Source organism: Microtus ochrogaster, chromosome 16 (assembly GCF_000317375.1).
Source record: "Microtus ochrogaster isolate Prairie Vole_2 chromosome 16, MicOch1.0, whole genome shotgun sequence".
NCBI classification, from domain to species: Eukaryota; Metazoa; Chordata; class Mammalia; order Rodentia; family Cricetidae; genus Microtus; species Microtus ochrogaster.
Window position 1 is genome coordinate 4027622 of NC_022018.1, and position 20188 is coordinate 4047809.

A 20188-nucleotide genomic window follows, 5' to 3' on the forward strand; every position below is an offset into this window, starting at 1 on the left:
TGTGTGCAGATGAAGATCCTTCCGGTGCCCCAGTACCTCTATCCCCAGCCAAAACCCACCAATTGCATTGCTCTTTGGAAACTTATCCTAGTTGTTTTTCTGGGAAATGCTGTTCCCAAAACGGGCAAGAGGGTTGACCAGAGGTGTTGGAGGCCAGGACTTCCCTGAGGCTCTGGTGCTTACTCCACCTGGGCGCCAGGGGGTGGTCCTGTCTGCCCCAAGTAGCCCGAGGAAACGCCAGTGTAAGAGCCAGCTGTGGTGGATACCTCGCCCTGGAGCTTGTTCAGCTCAGACTGTCTCCCTTCTGGTTTCTCTTTCCTTGTAGCTTGGAGAAACTGAGCCTCTGCACCGCACCGACCGCGGAAGGGGTGATAGGGGATGTGATGACAGCCAGGGAAGGCTGGTCTCCCCCTGCCAATAGAAAATGCCTTGCTGCCTCTGATCCCTCCTTCTGGCTATCCCCACTCGCTACCTCGGTGTAGGGTTACAACGTGGGGTGCCTTAGGTGCAGCAGAGATCAGGGACGGAGAGGAGGTGGAAAAGATGGGGGCGGGCGTGCCTCTGAGGACTAGCCCTGGCCCCATTGTCCTCTGCCTCTCAGTTCCCCCGACAGGCCCAAACGTGTCAGCGGTTCCTTAGCGTTCCTTTACACTCCCTGGGAGGAGTCAGGGCCTCCAATTCCTCACAATTGGCCACCACCCTTGCCCTGGTGGCCTTTCTGGCTAGGTGTCTGCTAGGGAATGGTGTTTCAGAGTGAATTGGGACTGGCTAAGCTGCTTGTCTCCCCAGATTACTTTGCCCACTGAGACTCTAGAGCTTGTTTTTGCCCATCGGTAAAGAAACCAACAGGCAGTGAAATACCAGGGCAGGAATCTGTGAAGTCCTGTAGACTCCCAGAGCGGTGAGAGCAAAGAACACTTGAACAGAAAAAGAAAAGAAAACGTCGTAGTTAGAGCTATCATTTTTGTTCTATTTTGCTTTGCATATCTGTGTTTAATTTGAGAGAGTTGCAAACGATTCCTCGGAAAGTGTGCATAAGTACCCAGCTGTCAACCTTGGATGAGTCGTAAAAAGAAGTCAGGGAGGGACACCTGGGGATTCCAGGTGAGGGTAAGGGTTTACAATAATCCGGTATACAATTTTACCACCTTGAAACATATTGGATGGCCCAATCAGTGTGTCTACTGCCAGAGTAAATTTCAACAGAGAAAGTGAATACTTTTTCGCTGCTCCTGTTTGAGATTGGAAAGATGTGTGTATTGGGGAGCAGAGGAGGGGCCATGAAGACAAGCTGAGATTAAAATGAAGACTTCCTGGATTATTCTTGATGGCCTAGGATGGTCCTCATCAATGGACATACGTTCTTAGCCGTTTATAACATCAGCGCACTGTATTTCTGTTTATTTTCTTGGTGCATTTCATTAGTTGAAAAATTAATAATACTTTTGCTTCTGCAGAAAGCAGCACTTTAAAAGATGCAGTAGTCATCTTTATGAGCATATTTGGAATAAATATATGTAAAATAATTTTGCAAAATGGGTGTATGTGTGCCAAAATACATCCTGGGTTGTTTGTTTAAAAACTTCTTTGGCACTGGGAGTAAATAATGCATTTATAGCAAAAACAAATAAAAGAAAGACTAACAGTTCTTATTTTTGTATTACTGAGGGCAGAAATTACTGACACCCATGTTTGTTTTTCTAAGGCTTCAACTGGAGAGTGAAATTCACTGCACTTTAAAACTGACCACCTTATGGAAAGCTTTTGCTTTGTGGAGTATGACATACCTACGTTTACAAGATAAATATGCCAGCATTTTTAAAGGAATTCATTATTTCTGATGGAACTCTTAGAAACATTGTGCTCATAGGATTGGGGTGGAGGAATGAAGTATCTTGTCAATTCTATAGAGATTTTTTTATATAAGCTGAAATAACCAAACAGGGTTCTAATGGGGTTTTATGAAATCACCTTGAAGTGATTTTAGCTTACTGAATAAAACAGGGAAAGGTGGTGTCACAGAAGAAAAACAATCTACTTTCCACTGTAAGATGACTGGTCTGAGAGTTAAATATCCAGACAATAATTCAGAAGTTAAAAGTTGGCATGCAGCACTCAGGGTTTTTGTTACAGACATTTTGGCAAAGGAAACACATCTGATTTCATAACAGGACTTTATTGCTCTGTTTAGTTCTCTAACGCTGTGGTTGATTTTACTGCCACCAGAGGGCAGAGAAACCACTAATTTCTTCTATTCCTGTTTCTAATATTTCCGTGTTCTAGGTACATGTTGTTCATGTTTAATCTGTCATTTTCTTGTATGTTAGCTGTTCTTTCTCTGCTTGGGTATTTTTGTGTTTCATTTCCAGTGGATTCATCCAATTTAGCTGGTCAGATTACTAATTTGTATCATTTGTTGTAAGTTTTCCTGTCGACTTACTGGGGCTAGAGTTTCTGTTAGCATTGGTATCCAGATTATTGGCCCAACATGTTAATCTCCAGCAATTACTCATAAGTCCCCATAAAATGTTTAACATACGAAAATGAGAAAGATTTCCTTTGCTTGAGTTTGCATAAGTTTGGACTGCCACAGAAGGGTGGTCTAGAGTAGGCTTTTCATTCATGGATATCTACATGAATGCAAAACTAGTATTCTACAACAAACCTAGCTTTAACCATTGTAGTCATAACATTTATAAGTTGTCCATGTATTAAGAAACGAATGTTACCAAAGCCTATTTCGCATCCTTGAGAATGTGCTTGAATGAATTTAGAAATGCAAGATGTGACAAGTTTCTTCTGTGCAAGAATCAAACTGGCTCCTGTAGAGATGTAGCAAACATGAACATTTTTTTTTTCTTTCTAAATGTTATCTCCTGTTACAGAAACACTCTCTTTAAAGATAAATGGATTGACCTACAGCTGTGGTCTTGAGATTTAAAGATTTCAGTTTGTTTTCCACTTGTTCTGAAGACCATGACCTTAAGGCTTGAGCCACTGCCCCACCCCGTCACCTTCTGTACTCTTGAATTCTCAGCAAATGTTCCCTGAGTGAGTACCACATGTTCCCACCATACAGTCATCCCTCTTGTTCTTTGTTCACTAATCCCATCTCCCTCCAGACACATTCTACTTTCTCTTACTAGCTTCTTTCTAATAATACTTCCCTAGAAACGAGTGTACTGACTTCTTGCTGCCTCCTTTGAAGCACTTAAAGCACTTTGCCTGTCTCTTGGTTATTTTTGGTTTTTCTTTGTTTGTACTGCTGCATCTCCATCATACCCTTTTATTATTTTTTTTTTTTTTTTGGTTTTTCGAGACAGGGTTTCTCTGTGGCTTTGGAGCCTGTCCTGGAACTAGCTCTGTAGACCAGGCTGGTCTCGAACTCACAGAGATCCACCTGCCTCTGCCTCCCGAGTGCTGGGATTAAAGGCGTGCGCCACCATCGCCCGGCTCATCATACCCTTTTAAACCAGCCTACTGATCCCCATTGCTGCATCTTCATCATATAGCCTATTAGACCAGCCCACTAGTCCCTGCAGTCAGGGTTCGTTGTCAAAATCTTAGGTCCTATTGCAGCATATAACATACAGGCATGTAATAAATACCTGCAGAACTGAATGTAACAGCATAGAGCTGTAGTTCAGGATAGATTACTGACCTGAATACATCCCTGCGAGACTTTTAAGAATTCTTAAAATAAAATGCTTTCAATCAGTAAAGTGGAAATGGATATTAAAAGATAGCTTCATGGAATAATAGTTTAAAAGCAGAGTATATGATCTAGGTCTACCAATCTTCCTCAGTGCGCTGGCAGATTGCTACTTGCCTAAAGTCTTCTGCTTCTTTTTTACTATTTAAAAAATTTATTTCAGTCTGTTTGTCCTTTGAGACAGTTTTTTTTTTTAAATTTCTGTGTAACCCTGACTGTCCTGGAACTCACCGTGTAGAGCAGTTTGGAGTCTAATTCAGAGATCTACCTGTCTCTACCTCCAGAATGCTGAGATAAGCTTCCTTATGCCTTCTTATTTACTAGTTTATTTTTTAAGTTCACTCGCTATTCTCCTGTGTTGCTGGTTTCTGATTGCATATTCATTCCATCATATTTTTAACTTTCTGTCTTCAAATACAGAATATATAGACATTGCTTTAAATACACATGTACTCATATGCATAAACATACATTTACAGACATGTATAAAACATATTGTTGTATTTTCAGTGGTCCTTAAAACTACCAGATAGCTTTAGTTATTTGGAAAATTGTTTTTGAACTGAGCTGTGCTAAGGTCTATGGATGGATTTTCATTGTCTCACCACCCAGTTCCCAAATAACAACATGGAGAATTCTTATTAATTATGACAGCTCTGATGATAACTTAGGTGGTGTGAGAAGTCCTTCTGTACATGTGTTGCTTTTATTAGTTAATTAATAAAGAAACTGATTTTGGCTAATGGCTTAACAAAACATCGACAGGATGGAAAAGATGTAAAGAGAGAGTAGGCAGAGTCAGGAAGAAGGAATGTAGTCGCTGTCAGAGACAAACATGCTGGAACGGTGCAGGTAAGCCACAGCCACTTGGTGATACACAGTTTAATGGAAATAGGTTAATTTAAGGTATAAGAGCTAGGCCGGGCGGTGGTGGCGCACGCCTTTAATCCCAGCACTCGGGAGGCAGAGGCAGGCGTATCTCTGTTAGTTCAAGACCAGCCTGGTCTAAAAGAGCTAGTTCCAGGACAGGCTCCAAAACCACAGAGAAACCCTGTCTCATAAAAACCATATATATATATGAGCTAGCTAGCAATATGCGTAAGCTATTGGCCAAATAGTATTGCAAATAATACAGTTTCTGAGCAATTATTTCATGGCCTGGACAGCCATGAATGAACAAACAGCTTTTGACAACACTTGGGCTTGTTCCTAACTAGCTCTTATAACTTATTTTAACCAATTTCTATTAATTTACTTTCTTCGTGTGGCCCTATTGCCTTTATTCTATACTGCCAATGTTGATTCCTCTCTGTCTGAAGGCAACTCTCTGTGTCTTTATCATCTTCTTCCCAGCATCCTTTCTGGCCTGAAGATCCTACCTGGCTGTTGATCACTCATCTTTTTATTAAACCAATCTGAGTGACAAATCTTCACAGTATATTCCACATTTTTCTCTTTCTGTCCAAATAAAAAGGAAAGGTTTTAACTATAATATGATGAAACAATAAATAAATAGAACAATTATCAGGAATAATTGCAATTACAATGTCCAGTCAATCTGCATTTGGCATATTTGGGGGAAATGCTCCATTAATTATTCTATCTTGATGCATTTAAAGCTCTATACCAAATTTGCCTTTTTATCATAACTAAGGAAAACTATAACTGTGACCATCTAGTTTTCAATTCCATCAAAGACCTCAGAAGGATATAACATTACCTCAGTAAACAGGGAATACAGAACAAGCAACTTTCAAAAGTAAAAGAAACTACAGAAACAGCTGACTGACTGGCAGTCACCCAAGGTTCCTTTGCAATGTTAGGACATTCATCTTAAGCCTACAGGCCTAGAGTATCTGACAAACTTTTATGTGAACCAGTAATTTTTTTAAGGATTGTCTTACCCTGTCTTGGCAAAGTTTTGAAATCAGTTTTCTTTGTGTTCTACTAGTATAGTTTGGACATAGACTGTCAGCAGTCAAGGGAAGGCAATTTTTACAATAAAGAAAGTAAACTTCATATGGAGATTCTTTGATGCCCACTATTTTTTTTTGAAGTAGATTGGTATCTCCAGGAGCAAATGTGTCTGATTGTCAAGAGAAGCCTTAAGTTATTAAAACATTTTAAATGCTATATTCTGTATGTCTTTGAAGCATTTGAAAATTACCTATCTATCTAAATTATATCATACTTAATATGACTATAAGTTTGATAGTTATAGATGACTAACTATTAACCTATAATTATTATCCTAAATAGTTTTTAAAGACTAAATCTTTACATTACATAATTAAATAAGCTACATAGGACATAGGTACAATTCCTTAAACAAGAATAGAAACATGTATACAGTATAACAAAAATAACCTTAAATTTGTATCAATATACAAAAGTCCATGCCAATGTAAAATATGAGACTAGTAGTTGTTTAAATGTTGAATCAACAATTTACCCTTTTATCTCATCATTTTTATACTTTATCCTTTTTTTCTTTAGAAAGAGATCCTTGAATCTAACTTGGTTGTTTAGCTTTCCCTTGATAACAACTTGTAATCAAGCCCGCAAATGATGACAAACATCTATAACCCATCATATGACCAAAAGTCATCTACTCTACCACTTGGGAATATGGGCATTGTGTTCTTTAGAGAGCTTCTTATTGTCTGGGGGTGCTGGGATCTTTAGGACCCTGGGAAATTTGGGATAATGGTCAAGTTCTGGTCGCGTTAGCTGAGGTAATTCTTGTCCAGTCTCTGTGCAATACAAAAATGCAATGCTTATCTGAGGTTCTGGCTGGAGTAGTCTGCGAGGCTGGACCATCTCAGCCGCCTTGAAGCTGTTCTAGATACAGAGCTTTGAGGAAACTGCAACAGAGGTACTCTGAGATGCTGGATCACCTGGGCCACCCATTTTGATGGGTGTTTCATTTCCTTGCTCTCCAAATATAGAAACTTTCAAAGATAATCTACATTCTGTATTAACACAATATGGAAAGAAATATGTGGGGTGTACAAGTCAATTAAAGATAACATTTTTTTGTTCTATGTTTGAGCAGGTAAAAGTCATCTGTCAACTTTATAAGTCTGTTTGGACTGTGTAATCAAACTATAATATGACTCTCTATTCATGCCATCTCTCATCTCAGAGCTGTTCCCATGCCAAGGGATCAGCTTACATGTCTCCTTTCCTGTAGTCGTTTTGGCTTCTTCTCCCATGCCTGTAGCCAAGATACTCAGGAGGTCCACCATGGTAAAATCTGATCTCTATTAATCTCAGAGGAGGTCACTGATAGTGTTTCTTCACACCATCTGTGACCTGTATAGGAACCATTAGATTGTTTGGTCTCCTTGCTCTCCTAGTACACAAAATTTCAAAGGTAACATACTTATCTGTATTAACACAATATGGAATGGAATATGTTGGGTGTACAAGTCAGTTAAAGACTGCACTTCAGAAATTCTCTTTGCATGCTTATTTTTTGGTTTTTAGAGATGGGATTTCTTTGCATAGTCCTAGTTGTCTTAGAAATCACTTTGTAGTTAAGGCGGAGCCTCTAACTCAGAGATCTTCCTGCCTCTGTCTCTTAAGTGCTGGAATTAAAGGCATATGTCACCATTGCCTGGCACAATAATTCTTAACGGTACATTTTTTTAAACTGATTTGCTCATATCTTGTAGATGTATGACTTGTTACTTCTTGGTTACCTTTGGTATTGTGGATCAAACTCAGGAACTTACACATGCTAGCCAATTGATCTCCCCACTGAGCTAACTCCTCAGTTCAAATCTTTACAGTCAAATGTGGGGCTCCAAAAGAATTCAAAGGTGAATTTATGTTTAGCCTTCAACATATACAGATTTTCTCATCTGGACCTTGTGTATCAACTACCTTGCCTTCACGTTGTGTTTGTCCCTGTGGTTTGTTCCTGTCAAACTACACAATGAAATTTGGTCCCTAAGTAAACAACATTAAAAAGTGGTAGCGCTTTTAAGAATACTTAGGCATTTCTGAAGATTCAGGTAGTTTCCCAGGGAAGGATTAATTCAAGAACAGGGTGTTGTAAAGTGCCCCTAGTCCCTGAGTGTTTACCTCTTTCTCTTAGCTTTCTGTTTCTCCTCTATGTTGTGATACCATAACACACACTGCAAGAGCTGTGTGCAGATGCTTATGTTGCTATGTTGGGAGTGTCTAGAATCATAACTGAAACAAACTTTTTTTCTTTTCTAAATTAGCTAGTATCAGGTATTGTTACAGAAACAGAAAATTGACTAAGGTATCTTTCCTCACTTAAAATACCATCTTGTATTTTTGGAAAATTGGAAAGAAGGAAATCTTATCAAATTTCCACAGTATATTCAGTTATGCACCAGTAAGCTACTTTTCAGTAGCTTACTGAATTCTTAACCTGATGAATTCTAAAGTGTCCTTTCGTTCTGAGCACACCCAACCCCCAGCTTTAATTATGTCTAGAGCTTTCCATTTTGGAAGGTCCTTCTTCACTGAGGTTCATGTAGAGTGCTTTCATTCTAACCTTCATGAAATGAGTCTGATCCACTGAGGAAGCCACTACAGTCTAGCAAGGGTGCTTTCGTTAGCACGGTTCTTCCACCATGTATGGTGTCATGTCATGTATGGTTAGGCCAAATTAACCAACAGAGAAAAGACGTAAATGTAGTAAAGTACCTCTTTCTGTTTCTCGAAATACAGTGAAGTTATTTCTTTGAGTAATTTGTATTTTTCACTCTTTAATGAAAAAGTCAGTATGATCTGGAATGATTATCCAGATTTGTGCGTTTTAACAGATTCTGAAAGCTTGTTTGAAATTAGCAAAGCATGTTCTAGACATGCTTAAAGTCCAGATTTAAATCTTCTTCCAGTGGATCCCCAAGCAGATCTAGAAACAATCGCTCTGCTGTTGTCAGTCTTTCTGTATCTGTTACCATAGCAAGTGTCCATTAATGTTGTCAAGAAAAGACAACAAAAGCAGAGACACAGGGTTTCTTAAGATTGGTTTAAAATTTTGTTACTCATTTTCTTTCTCACCTACTTTTTTTTCACTTGTCAAATGAAAAAAATCTTTATAGCTCAGGGTTCATCTCATAAACAATACTAAAGAGTATAGTTGCTTTGTGAATAAATAGAATAAATATCTGGATCTTTAAAGGTGAATTTTCTGCATATTCCTTGAGTATTGTGTGATAGGAAAAGTCTAAAGTAACCTGATATAGTTTCATGAGTATGGTGAATAAATTATTTAGGAAAGGATAGAATATTCTTTATTTGGAATGTGGTGCTCTCAATACGCAATGACAGTTTGGGGGTGGAAATGGTGTGTTTCTGTATGTCTGCATGTCTGTAGAAGTACCCAACTTTGTTCAAAGTTATGATTTGAACAAATAAAAAACCTAATGAAATATTTATTCTCCTGAAGTAGACGTAACGTAGGGAGAATTTGTCTCTTTGAATATAAAATTTCAAGCATGTGCCAGCCTTTTAGGTCTATTGTGGCTGAAGCTTATGCTGAAACCTTGGTATGTTTTGCCCCATTCTCCTCAAGGTCAAAACTACCATCATTCCCATAAACCAGTTACTTATTTAGTATGTGCCTTTGTTTGCTGATCTCCTAGCCTACTTGAAGGCATAGTAAGCATACTGGACATGAGACTAGTATTACATGCGCCCTATTTTGAATGTCACTTCTCCATTTCTGCTTTTTCCTTTAATAAACTGAGAAAGATCTCTACACAGATCTTTGAATGTAATATACACTGACAAAGCACTCACAACATGTGTATGCAAAATAATTTTGTGGCATCTTGAATCATATTCTCAGTACATATGGGGTACTGAGATGGGGGAAATCTTATTCTGAATTTTTGATTAAAATTAATTTCAACCTATTAATTACTGCTTGTCTGTAACTTATTAATATGAGCTAATGTATGCTAAACATGCACAATTATTTTACTAGTTCTACCTTCTAATTCTGCTCTGAAATTCCGACTATTTACTACTTAGGTCTTGGGAATGTGCACTCTTGTTTTTTGTTTTATAATTTAGTATTTTAACTCAATAATTTCAAGAACCCAAAGTTGAACTAAGACACTTGCCACAGTGTCTTTGAAGTTCGTTCTTTTGCTCTTGTTTGGAGTAGGAGCAGGAAGGAACCCTCAAGAGTTTTCATCACACAGGAGGCTTAATGAAAATATTAAGTGTTCTGTAAATGCCTAATAACCTGTGAAAATAAAGTTGACTAATAAAACTGAAATGAATCTACTTTATGTTTTTGTTCCAAATCATTCTTGTTGCCTGCTTGTTTTCACATTATAATTTGACATTATAGAATATGCCTTTCATATTGTGTGTTTGTGACTGATTTGATTTATAGCATATGGTTAAAATTTTTACATAGATTTCATGATTTATTTCATTCAGATTAGAAAACATTTGAAGGCTTTTAACATCATATCAATGGCTACATTTGCTCATATGGCAAGGTTTTTGGATATATTATGTAGCCATTTTGGTTTAGGCTGAGTTGGACAATGAATGCCTCCTGATTTTTCCTTATTTTGGAAATTATTTGTAACTTTTCTTGTCAAAATTCTTTCCTTATTCATTTACGAAATTATTCATGGTTATATAATTAGATCTGTTGTGAGCAGGGTGGCCTGTGTGTGTTTACTTATATCTATTATTGTTACAGGTAAGAGTTACTTATCTTTCATTTAGAGCTAGAATTTCCAGATTCCTGGGCCAGGCAATGTTTTCTATAAAAGATAATTCCTTGGGTAATCCCTACTAAGGTAATAAACTTCAAAGATAAATGGAGGAAACTCATAATTATCCCTGTGTCAATATCACACAGTTTTAATTACTAAGCTTTAGAATAAGTCTTTGTATCTGATGGGGCAAGCCCATTCTTCTTGTTCTGGCTCTTCAGATATTTGGCTATGTTCATAGGCTTTTAGTTTCTTTCTTCCTTCCTTCCTTCCTTCCTTCCTTCCTTCCTTCCTTCCTTCCTTCCTTTCTTTCTCATAGCCATTTATAATATATAATATCATCAGTGTTTTGGGTTTTATTAAATAAAAACTCTTGGGATTTTGATTGAGGTCAAGTTAAATTTGGGGTCATTTCCTAAAAATTTAAGCTTTAAATATCTGGGAAATTATTCAGTTTCTTTTCTACAACAACTAACAGACAGAACAAGTTCAACTACAGTACATAAGAAATTGTTAATAGTGGCGACTAGGCAGTGACCACTTTCTGTTGAAAGAATGTCCCCAAATGGAAGACTGGTGCTCTTTCCTGCTAACATCATCAAACTCACCATAGTTTCCAAGTGGTTCTTAGGAAATACAGAGGGAATCAAAGGTTAGTTCAGATGGACAGCACAATCAAGGAAAGTCATACTTGTCTGACTCAGGAATTACCCCAAAGGAGAGCAAACTACAGGCAAGTGGGAGGAGAAAATGATGACATTTATACTGTGCCCCTTGAAGAAACCTACCAGTTCCACAGAAAATATTCCTGCATCTTATTGGATATTATCATTTTAGACAAATTAATGTGGGATATAAAGTTTGTCTATACTAGATGTTTTATTGATATATAAACTGGTATGAATATGACATGAAAATAAAAGTGAAGTTGTCTAGGGGAAGAAGGTCCCTAACAGAAAAAGGAAGAGGAGGAAAATCAGAGTACAGTCTGTGTAGGTGGTAGTGAACATACTTGCACACAAATATTCCTTGTGAACCCAGTGAAACAAGTAGACACCAATACAAATATTTTCTCATAACAGGGAAAACTTCATTTAAGGACTGGAAAGGTGACTCAGAAGATAAAGGAAGACCAGAGATAAATAGTATCCGTGTAAAAGCAACTATGCATGTCTATAACTCAGTGCTGGAGGGTTGGTTTGCTGTCTAGTAAATACTGAGGCAAGCTATAGGATCAGTGAAAGACCCTGTCTCAAAAACTAAGGTTGACAGTGATGTGGTCCTCTGGCATCTGCATACTAACCCATGGGTATATGCAATACATTGACATCTATGCATAAGCATGTATATCTGCCCAACTTATAGTCACATAGATGCACGTATGCACATAGAATACACTCATGAATGCATACAACACATGCACAGATACATACAACATAACAGATAATAAATAGATCTGGTGAAATAATAAATACCTCAGATTTAGGGTTCTTATTTTTCACTCATTAGTTAATTTCATTTCAATAGGAAATTTACATTGAAAGAGAGTAGAAGTGACACATTGCTACCTTCTAAAGATAATGCATTTGTGATTCTGTAGATGGCAAATATTTTCAGTTAGAGGCTCAAACTTCTCCTTCATATCAGTACCATGGCCGAAACTCCACCTCCTCCATATTATGTGCGTCCTCCACACACGATGTACGGAGTGTGCTGTAATCAGGAGCAAGTGGTCAAGTCAGGCAGCTGGATTTCTTTCTTTGTTGTTTTGACTTCCTTCCTTATCTTTTTAACATCTGTTGTTCATTTCAGATATTTTTAAAAACAAGCATGATTCAAAGTCATTCTGCAGATGATAGTCTCATTGTGCGGACATTGCAACACAGCTCTACCCAGGGAGCCAGATTTCTGCAATCTCAGTTTTGTCAAGTTGCTTTTAGAACAGATATTTGTCCAGCAGACCCAGCCGCTAAGGAGCTGATTGTTTTTAATCATGTGCTAGCATCTGACTTCCGATGGCTTGTCTCCATTCTCAGAGTCAGCCACTATCCTTATTTGCTTACTTCCGAAGTGTATCTTGCCTCCAAAATGGTCTTGCTGTAATCCATTAGTAACAGTTGTCTTTCCTGTCATTGTGACCACAGTACCTGACATAAAAAACTTCATAAAGGAATGGTTATTTGGCCCAATTATTTCATAGGACTTGGTCATTTATGGTGGGGAGAGTGTGTGGAGTGGGACAGTTCCTGTTATTTCAGGCTGAAAGCAGAGAAAGGGGAATGGTAGCAACCTGATGACTCTTCTTTTTGTCCCCTTTTATTCCAGCTATGCTTCCTCACCCATGGGTTGGTGTAGCTCACATCCAGGTAGAGTCCTAACCACTCAATTAATCTTCTCTGAAAATGCCCTCCAGATATACCCCGAGGAGTGTCTCACCAATTTCCTAGGCAATTCTAAATGCAAACAAGTTAGCAATCAAGATTAACACACATGCCAGACTACTTCACAGCTGGAAAGGTCTTTCTAAAGTGCACATCTGGCTGGCTGTTGGAAATGCTTTCATGTATATTTGTTTCATTTAAAGTAATGATTAAGAAAGACATTTGACAATCTACACTGCTTATTATTACCAGGTCCAAACTTCACTTCCTCCTCTTCCTCCTCAAGTTTTCTACAAGGTCTCCTAAAATTCTGCTTCCTCGGAGAGTAATCTTCCATCCAGTTTTTTGACTTTATGCCTTCTTTCTCTTTCTTTCTTTCTTTCTTTCTTTCTTTCTTTCTTTCTTTCTTTCTTTCTTTCTCCTTCCTTCCTTCCTTCCTTCCTTCTCCTCCCTCCCTCCCTCTTTCCCTCCTTCCTTCCTTTCTTTCTTCTCCTCAGATAACTGATTTCTGGCACAGTGAAATTGTGTGTGTTTCTCTATCAGCCCCAAGTCTAACTAAGATGGAAACTTCACCAGAAAGTACTTTACACATCGTTGTATCAGCTCTCATCCAAATTGTAATCCCTAAGCTTGTGCTTGCTTCGGAACTGCAGCTGTTAGATAGCATCTGGGATTGACCTCTACTGAATCACTGACTTCAGAGGCAGGAAGCATTCCTTGCAACCTTGGTGAATGGTAGGATCTGGCTAGTGTGCCTCTTGTGCAATAGAAATGGATTTGTTAGGCAGATTTTTGTTTATATCGCCTTTCTTCATACCTTAGGCAATTTTCTTAGTCACAATTACTATAAAATGATAACTTGGGTTTAAATGTCAATACCCAAAATTCAAAATACAGGTCAGAGTTTGGGCACATGAAATTGGAAAATATATTTGTAAAAAAAAAAAAAATTAGTACTTCACTTAGTCTACAACTATACTACCCTAAATGTACCTGATGTCGTCTAATTTTGGAAGCTCAGCAGGACTGAGCCTGGTTGGGACCTGGACAGGAGGACACCATTTATAAAGGTGGGTTCAGAACTTTTGTAAATAAAGATGGGTTTAGGAATGATATGGTCTCAGAAGTCAGGAAGGACAAGATGTTTAGTATAACTATTTTTAAAATGTAGTTTCCAATTTCTGAGCTGTATAAATTTGAATAACATTTCAAAGGTCACAAAATGATGATATTTTAATTTCCTGTAATGATTTACATCTTAGCCATATGGAATTTGTATAATCAGCTTCCTAGGAGTTTGAAAGACAAATGTTAGGAAATATTCCCTATGACTAGACCTTTAGTCATTTTTAGATCCATGCTATTGGCTGCCTTTCAAGCATACCTGCTTTCAGCAGCTGTGGAGATCTCTAGAGCTGCACTCAGTAAGTGATCCTGACTCCTTCAAGGTTCTTCAATGGGAAGCACTTGCCCGCGTTACATCAGCTGGGGTGAGCGTCTCCCATGCACTCAGCCTCCTGGTTTTGCTGTTCTCAGAGTGCACTCTTTCATCCTCGCCTTTGTTTTTCTTGGAGTGTTCTTCAAAGTTCGTCCCATCCTCCACACTAATTGTGTGCTGCAGACATCTGATGTTTTTATCTGCTTGCTATCTCTTCTCTGTTGTGGACACAGGAACCTCCCATTGTATGCGAATGTCCTCCAGCCCAGCCTCTTTTGAACTCTGCCTGTACTGTCCTACTTCCCCAGAGTAAGCATCATTTGTCCTCATCTTCAGTATTTACTAAACCTTACTGTATTGGACCTCTGATCAGCTAACCAGTCCTTGATTGTTATGTGTTATGGTTAGGATCATAACTGTCTTCAAAAAGCTTATAGTTGAAGCCTTGGTCCTTCTAGTTAGGAGACGAAGCTAAGGGTATGTCCATTGGATCCTTGGTCCCTTGCTTTCTTTTTGTTGTTGTTTCCTGGCTACCTCATAGTAAACAGGTTTCCTTGCAACCTTCCTACAGTAATGTTTTGTTTTGTATTGATCCATGAAACAGCGGGGACAAACAAACAGACAATGGAAACTCTGAGCCATGAGTCAGCATAAAGGTTTTCTCCTTGCAGTTAATTTTTTAGATATTTCATCTCACCAATGGGAAGAATGCTAATATGCATATAGTCTGAGAGAATGAGCTCTGTGTCTGTTTTCCTCTGGGATTACTGCACTGGGAATATGGAGTTCCAAATCCATCTACAGACAATCTTATACTTCACAGTATTTTAAATTAGCAATTTTGAGGTGTTATTTCTCCCCAAAGGACAAATCCTGTTAAATATATCAAAGTCTTCAGTTCTGTCACTCTTAATATAATTGATTGAATGTTGTAGACTTCCCCTTCAATTAATTTACAAGTTTTTTGTGTATAGAAATCATGTTTGTTTTATTATTTAAAACTTAGTTTGTATTATTGACACTTTGTGCAGAGCTGGATATATAAAAATAAATATATTTGTTAAATTGTGTTAGTTTTTTTGGTTAGAGTGTGATCTCAGTGACTATTAACATAATTCAAATCTCAAATACCATGTGACATACACAAGAAATTGTCTTCTTGATTTCTATATTAAACTATCTGACACAACTCAGTATTTTAATCGTTCATTGTGCTTAACATTTTCCTCTATTTTGCTCTCAAGTTTGTACCACTATATTATCTTCCCTAAAGTGTAAACTTTGTAAGCACTAAAAACTAATGAGGGAAGAAAACATCAGCTCTTTAATGAAAGATGTAGCATTGTTTTTGGTAGAATCTCAGTCTGTATTTGTATACAAAACGGGGGTGGGGGAAGCAGGCAATCATTGCTCCATATCTGGCACTCATTTGTTTTGCTTATTTTATAGCATGGTTTGGATTTCTCACATCACTGATATTTTCATGGAATGAAAAACATATAATTGCATCAGACATAATACCTAGAAACAATAGCTTCTCAATACAAACTCATCACTTTAATTATAAAATTTTGCTTTGTATAGATTCATTGACTCATTACTCCAGTTATCCCATCTATTCAAAATTAACCAATAGTTTTAAGAACTAAAGAGAGGAATATGTTAACGTGTTTTTTAGAATACTGTTGTGGGTCAACTAGAAGCTCCTAACTGTTTGCTGCTCAAAGACTGTTTGTTAAGGAATTGGTTGTCAACCTGGTGCTATTAGGATATGTTAGGATAGTTAAGGTGTAAAGGTGTACTTTAGTGTAGGGTTTGAGATCCCTGGGAGTGAGCTCTTCTTTTTCTGTGTTATCATGGTCTAGTTAGGTAAGTGTTATTGCTTTCCCATGCATTTCCAACATTACTACCAGAGGCTTAAAATAGACATACAATGAGCCAATAAAAAGCCTTTTGCCTTCATAAGTTCAATATCTCACATACTTTTTGTGCTAAAAGGAAGCTTACTAACACAGAAACTTGAACATTTATATCATATCTTTTAGAAATATTTCAGGGACATCCATATGCTAGAATTCACAGGAGACATATAACCACAGTATGACATTTTCATGGTATGATATGATTCTTTTATAAAGTTCAGTTTGCCTAATTTTCTTACTAGTTCATCTTTTCTCCATATGCATACTTCAGTGTAAACTTTCTCCATATGTATACTTCAGTTGAAACTGTTTCTATTAATTCAGTTTAATTTCATATTTTCAATGCATGAAAATATATATTATATGAAGTATGTAACAAATATGATATATAATGTAGTCAGAGTGGTCATGATTGAATCACTTCCCACACTTCTGAACATCATATCATTAGAGACTAGTTTTCAGCCCATGAACTTTGGGGGAGTGTCTCAAATCAAAATCATAACACTGTCTAAAAGATGAATATAGTTCCAGGAACCTGGTAGCATGAGCCTAGAGGACCAGACCATTTAATCAGTGGAGTGACGATGTCAAGGAGGTGTGTTATAAGAGCTTACATGGCAAGAAAAACCATTAGAGAGAGAAACATTCAATTGTTTTGATTTTTTAAAAATGATTGTTGGATTCCAGGTAGATTTTTCTCAACAACTTTGCTTTGTCTTTTAACTTGCTTTGTGACTATGAGAAGAAATATGAAATCTCAGACCTCAATTTCTTCACATCTAAAATAAAAACACAATCACCAGTTTATGTTTTAGGGAAAGCTGCTGTGGAACATTCCCTTCTCTGAAGGTTTGGTTAGTATCTTGGTTCCTTTTCTACTGTTGTGAGAATGATGAGCAGTGAAGAGAATTTCATTGTTAATGACTTAATATTAATCCTCAGTCTCTCCACGGTTAATACTTCCAGAGATAAAGCCATGCCACGTTGACTTTAGCTTTATCATGAACAGTGACACTGGCAGAGGCTGAAGAAAACCTCAGACCAATCACAGGTGTTCATGGCCAGGTATGCACTGAATTCCCTGCAACAAGTCCTCCAGGATGCTCCGAGGCTTGTGAGCTCTGGAATGCAGGGCATTTCTGTTGTTCGCACCCATCTCCCACAGCCCTGCTCAGACTAGTGAGCTTAGGGTGAGATCTGAGTTTGAAGAACGTTGTTCCTATAAAATATCTACTAATATAACGATCAAATAACTTGTTACTTTTTAAAAAAATAAATTGGTGTTGTATAACATATACAAAGCTCCTAGAAACTGTCTCCTTCTCTTGGCAAAGGCTGAGGTCACAACAAAATTCTGCTGTGTCATCTACTATGAAGCAAGAGAATGATGTTTTGACCATATTCATAAACTTGTCTCTGGGATAATGTACTGCCTTAGAGATTGTGAAATTCCCTTGGATGGCAAGTGAACTTTTTTTTTGAATAATGCTATGAATATACAGAGATCTTACATGCTACCTACATCTTAGTGAATTTACCTGAAAAACAATGCCAGAAATCCTAAGATACCATCCAGGAAGAGAAGTCAAGACATGTCAAAATAAAAATGATTCCAAGTCTAATAGTATAGTTTCCCATTTTCTTATTTTCCATAACTGTGCAGAATCTTTTGTGTTTAAGGTGAGTTAATCCCCTTACATGTATAAATAGCAGAGTGAGGTACATCCATGGAGTTGAGAGCAATAGAGAAACACCATTGCAACCTCCTCAGTGACCATGAGGATGTCTCCTATACCAGTTTGTCACAGTCCTTAACCTGAGAGAGTCATTTGTTTGCAATATTGTAATATTGAAAATGTAAATGCTGTGGCTGGAGAAATGGCTCAGTTAGATGACCCACGTTTGAGTCCCAGTACTCACAAAATGACTCACAACTGTCTGTAACTCTAGTCCCAGGGGATCTGATGCCTTTTGCTGGCCTTCTGGGCACCAGGAACACCTGTAGTGCACAGATACACATGCAGACAAAATACCCATAAACATAGCAAGGTGGGGAAAGCAGAAAAATGTGTCACATGAAGGCACAGTGGCCACTCATGTTCTTCCTGTTTGAAGGCTTCAGAAGAACCATTATAATAAAGAGGTAAGTATAGTATCAAGATGCAATAGACAGAGAAAAGAAGCCCTGGGCAGGCTTCCTGTTTTAATACAGAATTGTAGAAAGTCACTATTGGTGATGCTGTGAGACTGGGATGAGTATCATTTCTCTATAAGTGTGTGTGTGCGTGTAGTGTCATATGAAGGCATCAGAAAATGGCCAGATAGGAATTAGTGGAGAGAACCAGAGGAGGTTTCAGAGAGGAGGAGGCAGGTCGAGTGAAAATGCATGGTAGAGACATAATGGAAGGACCTTCAGGACAGAGAAGGACACCTGATATGCTGTGTAGTAAAATGCCATTGCTTTAGGGTAGGCTCAAGGAAAGGCCTCAGAAGGTAAGAAGCATGATATACTTGTCCTAAGTTAAAGGCTGTCCTGAATGTGACAGCTTACCTGTAGCATATTCTTGGCTATATTGGCTGAGTGACCAACTCTGATGCACCAGTGAACAGGAATAGACAGCAATCAGTGGAGAAGTTGAAGTGCAAGAAAGATGATCTGAGAGAGGTAAACCGAGAAAGGAGCCCAGAAGGAACAGGACAGTGACCTGGAGAAGGATTCAGATTTGTAGAAGCAAACTCAGAGTTCCTGGGCAGAAAAAAAAATACCAAAACTGTTATTCATTTGGCAAAGATAGAGCTATAGTGGATGGAAGTGGGCAGCCAGTGCCAGGCCATGGGAGAGAACATGAACATAAAAGCAAGAATTTGCTAAGCTTTTTGGAAACATCTCCTGGAAAATTATTATGGAGCAGTGAGTGGAGAGGTCATCGAGAAAGGGTTCTGGGGAAGCAGCCTGTGAGGAGGTGCAGGCTGGGAATACAGTTGTGCTTCAAGCACAGGAAGCAGGATTCTGACCAATGGCTCCAAGAACAAAGCCCCAGCTCTCTGCAAGTACAGCTTGACTTCAAGAACAACTTCTTTAATTGTGTTTGAGACATTGTGGTTATATTGTGTGATAGCTAATAAAAAGTCTGACTAAGACTTAGACAATATTATGTCTGATGTCACCTGAAGTCATTTGGTACAGGAAGTCTCTCGAGTACACCAAAGATTGTTGGAAAGGGTGTCTCCAGAAGCAGCTGTGGGAAAAATAGCTAAATGCTTTTATCATTTAACTCTGGCCCAAAACATGCCTGTGACCTGATGAAGAACCTATAGATGGTTTGAAAAGAATGTAGAAGATGATTTGTTTACCTTCAGACTTTTCTTTTAAACAACATAGTATCTAGAAAGAAATGTGATAACAGCCTTAAGAATTCAAATAATAATATGAGGGGGTGCTGTTTTTCACTGGTTAATTTTTTTTTACTATTACTCTTTTATCACATTGTAATTATTTTATGACTGTTGTGAAGATGAATCTTATAATGAAAAAATCATTCGCTGGTATAAAATAGGAGAGCAGATAATGCAAAAAAATCATTTTTAACATTCTAATACTTAGGGAATCTAGGAACTAAGAAGTTAATCTTTTATGAATATTTGGAAGACTGTCTCCCTAAGAAGCTATAACTTTACAAAGGAGTTACTGTTCCCATCGAGGTGAGTTGCAGTTTTTGTCAACAGTCATTTTATGAAGTTGTCTGAGGACTCAAAGGACAGATTGTCACCTCTGTAATGTGCTACCCTGGAAAACATTCCACAGCAGCTTGAAGTTTAGAAACAAGAGAAGACTCGAGATTATTCAAGGTTCAGATTAAAAGCCAAAGTAAAAGTTAAAACCACAAACGTTTCTCATCTGAAGGTGTTTGTCAGGATGTGTTATAAGATCGTTTGTTTAATAATGGGTCATCGCTCTGTGTCCTCAGTGAATGAATGTGTGTGATTGTGCCTGTATGTGTGTGTGTGTG

At 37.9% G+C, this 20188-nt stretch overlaps 1 protein-coding gene across 1 annotated transcript in view; it reads left to right on the top strand.

Annotated features, from left to right (window-relative positions):
- Nucleotides 1-20188, top strand: part of Plxdc2 (plexin domain containing 2) — a 384159-nt gene that overhangs the window by 157 nt on the left and 363814 nt on the right. The gene's annotated exons all lie outside the window — the stretch shown is intronic.